Source organism: Triplophysa dalaica, chromosome 23, assembly GCF_015846415.1.
Source record: "Triplophysa dalaica isolate WHDGS20190420 chromosome 23, ASM1584641v1, whole genome shotgun sequence".
Taxonomy (NCBI): domain Eukaryota; kingdom Metazoa; phylum Chordata; class Actinopteri; order Cypriniformes; family Nemacheilidae; genus Triplophysa; species Triplophysa dalaica.
In genome coordinates, this window is record NC_079564.1 from 9717308 (window position 1) to 9732250 (window position 14943).

At 36.8% G+C, this 14943-nt stretch overlaps 1 pseudogene; it reads right to left on the reverse strand.

Annotated features, from left to right (window-relative positions):
• Positions 1–258: 258 nt before the first annotated feature.
• On the reverse strand, positions 259–12446 carry LOC130412857 (alpha-2-macroglobulin-like protein 1; annotated as a pseudogene).
• Positions 12447–14943: the final 2497 nt, after the last annotated feature.

Sequence of the window (14943 nt, forward strand, 5' to 3'; positions counted from 1 at the left end):
TAATATATATGCATGTGTCAAATAGATTTAGTTAACCCTATGACTTTCAGGACTGAATTTTCTACTTTTGAAATAAATCCTGTAATTCAAAAGAGTATTACATTCCAGGCTGATGTACTAAAGTAGCGCCAATGTATGTGTTGTAATAAATTAAACTACAGGACACATGATTTAGAAGCAGAAATGATTTAATAGCATCATTGCAATCTTCTGAATCATTTGAGGTCATAAAGCTGGGTTTTGATTATCATTTACAGTTCATATACACAGTAGCATGTCATCAGTATATTCTGATTTTAAGAAATTCAGAAGATATAAGAACAAATCATGCGGCAGTATTAATTCCATCCTTGATCTTGAAGGTCTGATGAAATGAAGTCACACCATTGAATATCACCTCTGGATTGTCCAGTGACAGCACTTTAAATTAATAAGAATGTATAGGTCACATGACTTTCAAAGTCTACAACAATTAAGCGTTCAATTTTAAGTTCACAATTCTCAAAAATGACAAATGGAACTTATGTAAATACACGTTTCAAATTGTCAACAATTACTACCGACACATTACTTAACATGGGGAGGTGTACTGCTTCTCACCACCGTCACCTAAAAAAGAAAAAATGCTTTAAACCTGCAGTTTACCAAAAGTATATGACATCTACATATTTGTGTCAGGGATTTACAAAAACAGGACTTTACTGTAAATAATGGAAATTGCATAATCAACTTCAATTATATTATAAGAAAATGCATACGCTGTCAAATTTGATGCAGATTCCATACAGTATACTTGGCATCTTTTGAGGAATTAAACCCATTTAAAATTTACATCAAATAAATTTTATCTGGCAAGAACAATTAGTTTAAAACATGTTTATTGCCCAGCTCAAAATATTTACAGGCTAAATTTACCACCCTTCAAGCATTGCTTTACACTTCAATATCAAAAATAAAAATGACATGTAAAAAAACCCAAAAAACATACTAGTCTTGTAGTAATCGTAGACAGTCACCACAGCTGGTTTCAGGTTCTTCACCACTACGTTCTGCAAAAGCATCAAGGTAAAGGATTTCTCCTCATCCTTTTTCATCTTAAGAGAAAGACACCTGATGTTCATATCAATTATATTCAAATGACAAAATCCATTTTAAAATTCCTCTATTTACATTTAGACTTACCCCATCTAAATACAACATGACATGCCCTTCATTCTGCTCCACAAGTTTGATTCTTGAATCCTGCTGAAGCTATAGACAGAGACCAATGAAAACAATAAAACGCTGCCGAGCTTGAGATAAGAAAACAAGACTGAAGGCCTGAAAGTGTCACTCACAGTTTGTAGAGACAAGGAATCCAGACAACAATTTCACATTAATGATCACCATGTTTGTCTCTCCTCGTGGACCATTATATCTATAACAATATCACCAACAATCACAAATATAGTTCAGTGTTCTGTATGTGGCCTGATAAACAGGCAAACAAAAGGAACCGTTGATAGAAGAGTCTGTTCCTGTAATGAGGGCTTCGAAGGTCTTTTATGGTCTAATATACTTTTTAAACCTTGAAAATATTGTACATGTCCTTGTAAACCGTACAGTGATTAATTGAATTTCAAGGCACTCATTTAGTGCTTTTACAATATACATATATTTGTAGCAAAATTGTTATTAATTAGCGTCATTATTAGACATAAAAAAAAACATGTTTTAAACTTATGAGGGCTGATCCGTGAATGAAGTAAAGCTGCTGCTCACATGAGTGTAAACGTTAACGTAACAGTATAGTACTGTTTCCTTTGACAAGTTGAAGTTGCATCAGTTTTGATGGTGAAGGCCAAGGAGTTAGAGGGCAGGACATTGTAGTGCATGGAAAACTGAGAAAAGGAAACAATAAGGTGATGCGCAAGGCCACATTTAACATCATTTCAGTAGCTGGTAAATGAACGGTTCACAAAAAAGGATCTTGACAAAATATTATAGGACATCTTGTCACAAGAACTCAATAGTTCATGCGTGTCCTAGATGTTGACTTTCCATTATGATTTATAAGGCGATGTGAATTCATTTCTGTTCTGAAGTCTTTTATAAACCCAATGGAGTAACATGTTGACATTTCAAAAAAATAATTTGTTTTAATTCAGCCGAAACAATTACATAATTTACATTAGACATGGCAGGATGGTTAGTAAATTTTCATTTTTGAAAAGCATTTTTGGCATCTTCCTGACCTGCACAAACACACAGCCCTGGCCTCGTGTAGCGACTGTGAAGCTTCCTGTAGGTGGCAGCAGCGGTCTCTCCTGGTAAAGCAATCGGTTACTCTGGTTGACAATGAAGTTGTATTTCTGGCTTGAGGGGAGGTCACATTGACAACAACGGATCCTGTTGGACTGTAGGTGGCAGCACTGTATTTAGCAAGTGCCTGGAGGGCCACCACAGTGTCCTGTTCATAGAGGGCAAGGAAGCAAATGACACGTTTTGTCAAAACAGCATAGGCCTACATATTGAAACACTAGGTTTATACCCTTTGACGGAGAACCCATTGTAGATGAACTATGAATGAATAAAGTGCCTTGAAAGTACAGTACCTGAGAAGAGGAGAAACCTCCAAAGGCATTTTGCCTCTTGGCCAGCCAGTGCACTATGGTAGCAGAATAGTCCAGTTTAAATGATGGCAGTGTTGGCCCAGAGAGAAGCGCCAACAACACGTATGAAGTCATCTCTACATCTAAAGAGCCTGTCAGTTTCCCATTTGTTTGAGTCCAATATCGGCCAACACCTGAAAAGACAATGAGAAGAGCCCATGAGACTGGACTTTTGGTTTGATTTCTTAATTTGAATAGAAAATCATTTAAAAATGTTTTGAGCGGAATGGCACCATCTCTCTTGACTCGATTGTCCAAGTTGGAGACGAGTTTCTGTCTCATCTCTTGGTCTCCAGCCAGGAGTGAATGTGTAGGCGACCAGGGCAGTGAAGTACGTGTTGTCAAGGTTGCTGGAAGCTTCTTTCAGACAAACAAGGCCTTGCTTCACCATGGGATCCTTAAAGCGCATGAAAGTCAAATCTCTGTTAGATTCATTTTCTTTATGAAGTCAGGCTCATGTCACACTACACACACACAAACATTGTGTATAGCTAAGCCAACTATTGAAGCCAGTCATGAACATTCAAAAACCAAAGTGTTCATGTTTTCTGAAGTGTACTTTACACAATTTAGCGACAGCCTACTCAGGGTTTGGGTTCAGTTTAAATCATCTGGATTTAGTCAAATTTAGAGGACTGTATAGACAGTAGTATCCTGTTCAAACATCTTTAGAGATTCAACCCTACTGTCTAATATCTCTATTTGCAGCTACACACCGCAACCCTGCTATCAATGCAAGCAATATGAATAGAGAAAGCTTGTCAAAATGGGTGAAAAGCTCTGGTATAACACATACGTTTGGTGTGCCACAGGCCTTCAAGTTTGTTAAGACTCCATAAATCACTTACGGTTGTTTTCATGCCCAGTTCCAGAAAAGCTGCAACGATGTATGCGGTGAGAGTGACATCATCACTGACACCACCCTGTGAATGAAGAAACAAGGCAGAGAGACATTACAGCAGACACATTAGTGATGTACAATGTTATCCAACAACAACAGCCCAACAACCCTGGAGATCTGAATGTTTAGTTCATCTGAGCTGTCAAAAGCAATCCTTTTAATTTTAAGTTTGCTTAAAGGTTTCCATTCTTACCTTCATTTCATTGTGGTAAAGGATGCCCACTGTTTTAAAGCACCCATTCCCCTGCTGGAGCTGACCCAACCAATTCTTTGCCTGATCGATGTTGGTTTCATCTACAAACACATGTTTCTTTGCCCCTTCGAAAATCTTCATCACATATGCAGTTAACATGAAGAGTAAAAAAAAAGTTTTCCAAAACTATACTTTTTTTGTGCAACATAGTCAAAGTATAAATATAGAAGTAGCTTCATTGTTTCTAAACAGACCAGGTGTGCCCAGAAGGATCACTGTTCCCAAAGGCGCTGTAAGATCCATCAGAATGTTTGTAATTCAGCTGTGTTTGGTAGCCTGTTAAAAAAAAAAAAACAGTAACTTGAATTGCTCAGTTTTTGCCTCATTTAAACACAGTGCTGCATTTATGAGTAAGCAATATTCAGAATCGGAAAGGTTTTAGATTTTTGATTGAAATAAAAGATTTGTATCATTTGTAGACTTGCTATCAAATATTAGAACATTAAGTCTTCCAGGAAGTTCCATTTTGCTAGATGGAAGTTTGATTTACTGTAATCATTTTATGCTCAATTATGGTATAGACCAGGGTTCCTCAAATCTTACCCTGGAGGGCCGGAGCACTGCAAAGTTTAACTCCAGCCCTGATCAAACACACCTGAGCATGCTGATTAAGGTGTTCAGTATCACAGGTATGCAAGTTTGATCAGGGTTGGAGCTAAACTCTGCAGTGCTCCGGCCCTCCAGGGTAAGATTTGAGGAACCCCGCTATAGGACTAAAGTTCACTGAAATGATTTTGACTCCTTTTCTGTCTGCCGAAATGTGGCGACTGTATGAGGCATAGTCTAAACCCAGAACAAGTCTTAGTTCTCACCAGTCTCCAGATAAGTTTTAGCTCGTGCCAAAATATCAGGTGTGAGCAGTCCACTGCTCTCCAAGTACTGAAGGATGTAAATATTGGGTGCAAAGTTCAGCATGTTCTGCTCACCACAGCCGTAAGGCATACGCAACAGATCAGCACTGTTTTTTTAAAGCATGACTGATCAGATCACCTGTGACACAAACAGTAGTCAGGAGCAGTTCATGTCTACACATGTCCTGAGGTCCATACAATAAATAGCATGAGGTGGATATTAATAGTGTGTGTATAAAAATTTAACTCACCCAGTACAGTGACAAAGCTTTTTTCAGAATCCTTGACAATAACTTCAGGGAGTTTAAGAGAGACAGTTGTGTTCACTTGGTTACCTAACAGAAATATAATTTAAGTCAATGATACGTCTCTGTTGCTTTATAATCTATATGGTGCTTTATTATCAATACGGTGAGGATGATCGTTGACTTTCAGATTCTGTATAAAGGAATATTTCAATTTTCAAAACAGCATGTGTCACTTACACAAAATACAACAATTACAGAGGGTTTAAACTATGCAGTTTGTATTTAACTTCATTAATATGATTATGTGATTAATATTTGTACTTTGTCCAAATTATCCCTTTGGAGGTGGGTCCTTTTTTCTAGTCAAACCTGGGTATCAAGGATTTATTTTTTGTGTTAACTGATGGTATGTCACATGCCCATAGTGCTTAAATTGTTTTGAACAAGGAACATTATTTAAGAGGACGAACAATTTTACTAACCTGTTAAACAGATGAGTTCATTCTGAGTGATAATCTGCTTAACTCCTCAGCCTGACAAATAAAAAACTTCAGTTATTGTTTTGACGAAATGTAATTCTTTATATCCTTTTAGTTATCAATAAAACATTTATTTTGCAGAAAGACTTTTCTTAACCAGCAATATTTCCTTGAAAATTCTGTGTAGTAGCCTACACTATAGGCAACAATTGCTTTGCCCTGTTGATGTTTTTTTTAAAAAAGGGACTTATTGCAAAGAACAGCTTTATTAACTAATCCAGGATGCTGAATTCTAAGGCTATAACTTCCGTTTTAGAAAGGCTCACCTCGACCAGAAACGACTGCACCACAGTGTCAATACGGCGTCCTTCTGGCACAGTCACAACCTCATTCCCACATCGTTCTTGAGTCCTCATGGTCTCAGCTTTCACAGTCACCTTCACCTCTCCTATAATATACAAATTGAGTCACAAGTAAACACCGTCCTTGCATGGATATTTATTTTACTCTACATGTTAGTAGTTCACCTCAAAATACGGCCCAATTGACTTTCGATAGTAGGAATAAAAATTACTACGGAAAGTCAATGGGGCGAATTCTGAAGTGAACTACTCCTTTAAAATAAAAGGTATACCAATAATTGAATCATATGTTTTACATTTTTTATGAAATAAGTTTCCATAGTAGGAATTTCAGGAGTGAACTAATGATTCAATCATTGGCATTTCATGCAACGTTCAAAATGCATACCAGTGTAGCCATCAAATGCCTGGTGGGGCATTGCCAGTACATATTTTCTATAAATGCTGCCATCTTGTCATAAAAAAAAAGATGTTTTATTGGTTGTGCTCATATATATACACACTTACCCAGAACCGTTGCTGTAACCGTCCACTCAAAGGTTTTGCTCTCTTCATTACAAGACATTGAGTGTAATTGCAGCCATTACAAGGCAGAGCTGAGAACTTTTCTGAATTTTCCAACGTGACCTTCACCTGTACGTTATAACACACAAAGACAGTTATTTTTAACATAATCTGTAAAAGAATAAATTCCTTTAACATTTTATATATTTTTGAAATGGTCAAAAACATCTGTAAGAAAAGAAAATGCATAGTAACAGAAGGGACGACAAATTTAGAAGAAATGGGGAAACTAGATTTTACATGGAAAAAAGCCATTTTACTTCTGGCGGCCAGAAGATTTAACAACGTTTTTATTTTTATATTTTATCAAAATGAAAAATTTCAGAAGACAGCAAATCTGGCAGAAAAACTTTGACACATCCATAGTCTAATTTTGTAGGAAAAACTTCATGGTATAATTCTGTCACTCCACCTGACAGAAAATTATTTTTTTACATAATTGTTTGTGTATAAAACATTAAATGTTAGTCCTGTGCATATAAGAATTATTCAGGTGACTCACCATAATACATTTGGGGAGGTAGTTGAATACAGTGGCTTTGAGTGAGAGCTCCTCTCCACGTATAACAGAGTAGGGGAGCGTGAGGCTGACAAAGAACGGCTGGAAGGCAGTGAGAGCAGTGCTGGGTGCCACGCCAAAACCAACAGAAGACGTGCAGAAAGCGTCGGTGGCCCATTTAGTGATGGTGTCAGGAACGGTCTTTGTAAGAGTCAATGATCCAGACCTCCTAATGAATAAACATATCCATGCTAGTATAATCGATTTGTGTGTTAGAAATGAAGGGAGGCATCATAAGTTTAGCATAAACTACACACCCCACAGGCACAAGATCCCATATCCAAGTTTCTGGAAATAACTTGCGGATTGAATTTTGAACAGATTTTTCCACAGGTGGACCAACAGCCATAATTTCTTCTCTTGCAGCGGGTTGAACAGCAGCTTCTGCAACTATTTGAGCAGATAAAGTGGCAGAAAGAGAACTACAGAATTTCGAAACGAAGATGAAATTACTCACCCATATCTGGCCTCATAACAATAGTTCCATAACAGTTAACAGGTTCCTTCACATCAGAGTTGGTAGCAATTTTGACTCCAATTGCCTAGAAGCAAGCATCAGGTCTCATTTTTAAATGGATAGTGAATGATTAACAAAAACCAACCACTGAAAGTGGAGAATATGATATCTTACTTTAAAGGTACTGTGTGCATCGTTTCTATTGTAATAAGGGTAATACAAGCGTGAGCGTCTTTCTCTCGCCAGCAATAGGGGACCAATTGGATCCCTTATCAGTATTGGGGGGTCTACTGGATGCCAGTCTCTAGGTATACAGGGATCTTCATTTTCCCAGACTTGGTAGGGGTAATCCCCCAGCATTTGGACTGGTAACATTCCAAAAACCTACAGATTTCAAGTTAATTTACAGGATGAATTGACATTGCAGAATCAAAAACTTAAAATATTCATCGGTTGAATATGTCTTACAAAGGCAGCGTTGAGTTGAGCCTCTGGTTTTAAAACCAGTACGCTCTGATCAATGGACCTGACGGAGCAAAGGGAGCCAGGCTGGGCTTTCAGGTTTAGAGTCGTTGTGTCTTTAGGCAGAGCCGTGGAAGATGAGAAAGTTAAGGAAACCTGGAGCACAGATACACGTTAATCATACACGAAGCATTATTGAATAAATAATATTAAAGATTGGCATTTTAAATGCATTTCATCTGGTATTTATTGACCTTGTTTGGCAAGCATTGTTCGATGGGGAAGTTCCAACTGTCTGCTACAGTTTCTCCGTTAGGAAGAACTGTGTACACCGCCACCTGGGCGAATGGAGACAGGGCTGTGGTCTTTTTTAATGTGAATGACAATTTGCCTTTGTTTTCTGAAATAAAGTGAAGAAACCGGTCAACGAAAGCAAAGGAGGTTCTTCGAACATTCAACAGTACAATAATTACTGTGCTTTTTCTGCAATAACCATTTCCTACCCATTCCCAACTGCACGTTGACAGAGACAAGTCCATTTTGAACCATACTGCCTTTCGAAAAGACCTGTGACACACAAGGTGGAAAAATATTGTGTGAAAGTTTATGAAATGCAACCAAACATTGTTTAGATTTAGTGTTCTACTGTACATGCATTTAGAGTTATACATACCATGTAGAAAACATCCAGTATTTTCTGTCCCTTTTTCAGTGCACTGCCCTGAATGATGTAACTGGACTCCACATTTGCATCAATCGCACAACTCAATGGGTTTAAAGTCGAAATTATCTTTAGAAAACTTTTGCTTTTAGAGTAGAACGGCCTTAACGAAAGATTGCCTCCATTATAAGATCTTTCTGTTGGCCAGAAACCATTCTGGAGTTTATCCTCAATGTGGCGAGCCTAATGTAAATGGATGAATACATTAAATAAATGACAAACATCCTGCTACTGCACGTCAAAGTTATATAATGTTGAAAAACAGCACCAACCTGTAAATAAGCAGGTTGACTTGACCAAACTGCGGTGTCTAAAGAGAAGTAAGCTGTGCCGTTGCTGTCTGTTGTAAGAGTCATATTCACACTTTTAAAATCGTAGTTTACAATGAGATGAACTCTTTGACCGTTCAGGGGTTTGTTGTAAACATCACTGACCATAACCTGTCAAAAGCATGTGAAGAAAAACATGGAATTTAAAGTGACAGTTTTGGTACCATCTTGTGATGCGGGTACTTGACTGCATCTTTTATTATAAACTGGCTTCGAAAAAAAAAACTTGATCATCCAACCTTTCCCTCATAGGCAATCCCAGGTTTGTATACATCTGCTGCATCAACAAAGGAAACTGTGATGACATCACTGCTATAAGAAACACCGGCTGAACCCTCCACAGCAATCCCTGGAAAACCAGAAGAACATGTTTCATTAGTCCTTTTAGGACAACTTTAATGGAGAAGAGCAGTTTTGTTTGAAACTCTTACCCGTTCCATCCTCTTCTACTTTGTAATTGATGTGAAAATATCCTCCTGGACTCATGCCGTATTCAGACAAATTTATTACCTGAGAGGCACAGCCAGTCTTGTCGGTCTGAACAAAAATCGTTGACATGAAGTGACTACAATAATTGAGACAGGTTACGAGAAGCTTTTCTCTGCAGTTTATTGAACAATGATATTTATTGGGTCTAACTGTGGCTGCATAAAGCAGACCTTATTGAATCAGGAAAATTAATTATAATTAAAGTATTTTATAGGGTGTAGCAAACCTTTACGACGTAGTTTCTGCATGTTTTAGGTGCACTTTGGCGATACCAGTTATAGATATAGTTTGTTCCACACACTTCAGCAGCCACAGACCCCTGCACGCCCTTCCCATAGGTGTATCTACACAAAAAAAAAGATTGCAGATAAATGAGATGTAAAATACAATACCATTGGTCTCATAAAGCAAAGTTCTCTACAGAAATGCTTACCGAGCACAAATGTTTAGTATGAACTCTTTGTTTGTGGGAGTTATAACGGTTGGAAGATTCACATTGACTTCAAATTTAGGCAGAACTACAAGAAACAAGGAGATGAGTTTGAAAGTTTCATAATTTGTCCTGTTTTTAAGCTGATTTCTAGTTCTAACCATATCCTTTAATTTCAAAGGAGTGTTTTGTTTCTTGGTTATTCTCATCCCAAGCAGTGATGATGTAGTTGCCCTCAGCAGCCTGAGGTGTCATGCGGTGGTACAGATCCAAAATGCCATCCATGGTGGGCCGATTCAACCACTGACCAATGCGATTCGAGTTAGGATCCTAAAAGTGGCACATAATGAAGAAACCCAGTGTAATGAAACCAAGCACAGCTGGAAATAATATATATATATATATATATATATATATATATATATATAAAAATAATAAGAAACAAATGGAGTTACATTCGTAACTTAAACATAAGTTGTTCAATGATGGAGGGAATGAGATGACAGTATGGAGCTTTGAACTAGAGAACCCATCACTCTAATCATAATTTCATAAGGCCAATGAATTGGGCGAATGGAATCCACATGCCAGTCTTCGCCTCGTACATATGGGTATAAAAAGAAGGCTTGACCATTCATTCAGCCTTTCAGTAGAAGATCCTGACAGATGCCACCAGGTTGCTGCTGTGACACAAAAACCAGACACAAATCTAACCTGCTAGTGTCATGGAAGATACAGGCTGACACCAGCTCCACGGGTAGCTTGTAGAATCTTGCTAAATTGTTTGGCATAGATCTCTGCGATGTCTGCCATTGAGGCGCCATGGGAGGCTACACCTCAGATGGAGTGAACGTCCACTGCGAGTGGGCAAGTTCAAATCCCATATTGTCATCTCAACATAACAGGGAGATTGACAGAAAGGGAACATAAACTTGTGCTTAAAGGATTTTATACTGTACCCGGAGTTCTACTGTTTGAAACTGAAACGCAAAAGAACAGAAAAATATTTAGTTTGATCCCTGGTATGAGAGTGACAATGTTTGAAACTCTGGCATAAAAGCCATTCAAACTCCGACCGCACGTTAACATTACTTAATTCATCAGAAAATAATTTCTTGCTGTTGGCCATTACAGAAAATTACTGACTATGCTGTAGACAAAAAAGGTTATAGATATACAACTAATTTTACCTTCTGATTGCGAATCAGGAAATTGGAATCCAAAGATACGATGCGAAATTTTACTGGGGAAGACAATTGTAAACAACACAGTAGCACATAAGCCATAAATTGAGAGTAAACTTGATAATATGAACAAAGAGTATGCAGTTAAAAATCCCATTTATTGATATGGAACTGGCATTGCAATTGAATAACTTCTAATAATACTACATTACCGATTTCTCCTGGTTTGTAGATTGGCTTGTCTGTTTGGATCAAAATGAGCTTCATTGGAGGCTTTATGAGAATCTGAGTTTTTTTGTCTAGTGGTGATTCAGCGCCTTCAATTTTAACATAGACAGTTGCCACAGTGTCTACAAGCACCACAGGGACCTAAAAGATCAAAAGTAAGGCACAAGAAGAGCTTTAAAGACACGTTTGTTTCTAAATCTTGCGCCTAGAGATTCACTTTGCTAAATGGTCCAACCAGGCTATTAAAGATACCACTATAGGACTATTTGAATATTTACTTCATTTACTTTATTTTCTTGCATGCTTTTGAAAAATACTTAAAACATATGAAATACAAATAAAGAGAATGACCACAATATAACAAAATTACTGTAATGTGAAGTATACTGACCTGGAAAGGCACACACTTGTAAAATCTCTTTCTAATAGAGCCCTCTTTAAGAATGGTCACATCTACATTATTTGATGTCAAGGTTACCACCAAAGAAAGGCTTGTACTGGGCTCATGGATATGTGCACACAGAGTCTCTGTTGTGCCACTGACACCTGAGAAGTGACTGCCACCAGGTATGTGCTGAAAGAAAACAAAGAAAACACTTTTTATAGCATACAGTAACTTATGATTGTGCACATGTGCTCGATTGAGGAAATGTATTATGCACAAATTTGTGCTTGCATTACACAGCAGCTCTCTGTAGAAATGAAATAAGGCTTAAAACGAATACGTTGCATATGTTAACTGGTTGGTGCATTTCAACTAAATGAATGAGTGAATTAAAAGGCTAAACAAATAAAACGAAACATTAATTTTATGCATTTCATATAGTCATGTATTTATTATCAATTAGCAGTCTGACCAATTCAAAAGATATTTATGTATACACATGTTATTTGAATGTCATTCATGACTTAACCTCAGCACCTGATGAAAGCTGACAAATAATCCTCAAACTTTACGGTGCCCAAAAAATATATAGAAAACCGGTCACCGGGATGGTGCCCTTTAAAAAAAACATCTATCCTTTATCATTTAGATACAAATATGTACACACTTTGTATCTTGACGTTGATACTACATGGACCCTTTATGTGCGACGTTGTACTTTTTCAAATGGTACTGCCCCAGTGATAGCTTTTGTGCCTTTTTTGACGGTGTAGTATTCTGCATATCTGCTTAAATGAAAAGGATAATGATAAATGTTCTTACGGGTCAGTCGCTCCACATGTTGGATCATATTGTAGCAGCAGTAGTGTCAGCAGCGTTACCAGCGCCCGCATGTTGAGCTGTTAGTTTTGTGGTCTCACACAGATTTGGTGCACAGTTTATACACCTCTGCCTACTCCTTGAACCCCACTAAAGCGAAGAAAGTTAAGCAGCTGGTAAGAAGAGCTCGATGAACAAGGTTCAACATGCAGTATTCCTTGCTCCTATGTTCTCAAATGAGTGATTCAGGAGCAGTTAGACTCATTATTGGTTCTGTTTGCCCTGTCTTGTTTTATCTAGTTTTACACGTTCTGTTGATTAGTCATTAGGTTCACCTGTGTTCATTCCGTCACTCATTTGTCTTGTTTTTGCTCAGGCTGTCACCATAAATCCGATTTCTTTGCATATAAAATATATTTGTATATAATATTTAAAATGATTGATTGCCTCGCCTGAAAAGAAGCCGAGAGTAGGCGTCTGCAGTAAAGGGAGGTGTGAAAACAGCGCAGGCAACACGGACACTTCCCAAATCGGTGTCATGTCGACTGGAAACGTCTTTTTATCGCATTTTTCTTGGGCCAACTGAGTTTAAAAGTGAGAAATGTTCTAAAGCTTAAATTTGACGAACTCTTAACCATGTCAAGAATGTATAAAAGAATTTAGATATTTTCTCTGACAAAAGAATGCTTAAATATGAAAACATCCAATTTAAAGTTTCCAGTTTCTCCCGAAAAACAAAAGAAATTCGTTTAAAACGTGTATGTGATATTTCTCCTTCTCGAAGGTTCCTATATTGTGTAAATTTTGCAACTCATTTCCAGAGTACACAGACCATATTTCAGAACATATTTTTCTTTCATTCCTGGAAAAAGTGCAATAATTGTGGTAGTAAAATGTGTTAAATAAACTTAAATATGGAAACTGAAAAATGAAGTCAAACTTTTTTTAAATGAATATTAATAACATAATTGTGTTTGCTAAAATTGTATTCTCATACGTATATATATATATTATATCTTTAAATCACCCTATTTAGTATTTAAGAGAGATAATATTCAAAAATAATAAAAAGCTGCAAATTTGTTAGACTTATTCGATAATAGAAATTATATTTGTTTTGAAAATATTAATATGGATTGATTGAATGTATCCATATTAAAATCGGCTGAAATCAGATCTCTTGCGTCTGCACCTTACCCGGTCATTTCTGATTTCTATATATATATATATATATATATATATAAGACATGCTTACATAAACCTAATGGATTAATGGAATAATATTCCTAGATCGACAAAGAAATAATATATAAAAATAGTAAACAGAATATATTTAATATTCCATAAGTTTGTAGCATTGCGAACCCATTTATCTCTTGCAAATAGAGCGCATTCTGTTAACGTCACTCACCTCGCTGTTCTCTCCGTCTGTGCAAGTATCCTTTGTAAGTGCGGTTGCAGTTAAAGTGTTGTCAAAAGACATTTTCCCAAATAAACATTATCTTCTGCGGTTTCTCTTGTATTTCTCGGTGGTAGTTTTGCCTATTCCGTGTGCGTTAACCTTGCTTCAAAGCTAGTGGTTTATGAGAAACTCACTGTAAGCTGTACGTTACGTACACTGTAAAACTGATGTTTTTGCAGCAGGTTTGCCAGTTTCTTACTGTAGTTTCTTACTTCATATACCTTCCAATAGTACGGATTTCAATACTTCTCAAAACTTTTGAGATTAAATAAGACTTTTGAGTAAATCGTGACATCCTTCCCAAGCTTTTTTTACTGTTTTCTGTAAAAATATTTACCACTTAAAATTGCGATACATTCAAGTGGTGTTATTTCGTACTTTTATGGAAAAAAAAACTGGCTTTCGTAAAAGCTCGTATTCCTTCTTATGACTTAATGCGGTGATACACGCCTTAGTTTTATTGTAAATATTCATTTGTAGACTGACCTGACGGTTACGAAACGAAAGCCCAGCTCAATTTCGTAACTTCCTTTATAGGAGCAGTAAATAAAGGTGGCGAGGAAGAATTTAAAACAATGTGAAACTGTATAAGTGTTCAACAGACTACTGATCACTCTTAACGTCATGCGGTTAACATTCATTTTTATTTCCTGAGTGGGTGAACATTTGTTTTTTATTTCTTTGCATGAAAATTTGCAAACAATATGGAGCTTTGATAATTTATATGCATGTGTCAAATAGATTTAGTTAACCCTATGACTTTCAGGACTGAATTTTCTACTTTTGAAATAAATCCTGTAATTCAAAAGAGTATTACATTCCAGGCTGATGTACTAAAGTAGCGCCAATGTATGTGTTGTAATAAATTAAACTACAGGACACATGATTTAGAAGCAGAAACGATTTAATAGCATCATTGCAATCATCTGAATCATTTGAGGTCATAAAGCTGGGTTTTGATTATCATTTACAGTTCATATACACAGTAGCATGTCATCAGTATATTCTGATTTTAAGAAATTCAGAAGATATAAGAACAAATCATGCGGCAGTATTAATTCCATCCTTGATCTTGAAGGTCTGATGAAATGAAGTCACACCATTGAATA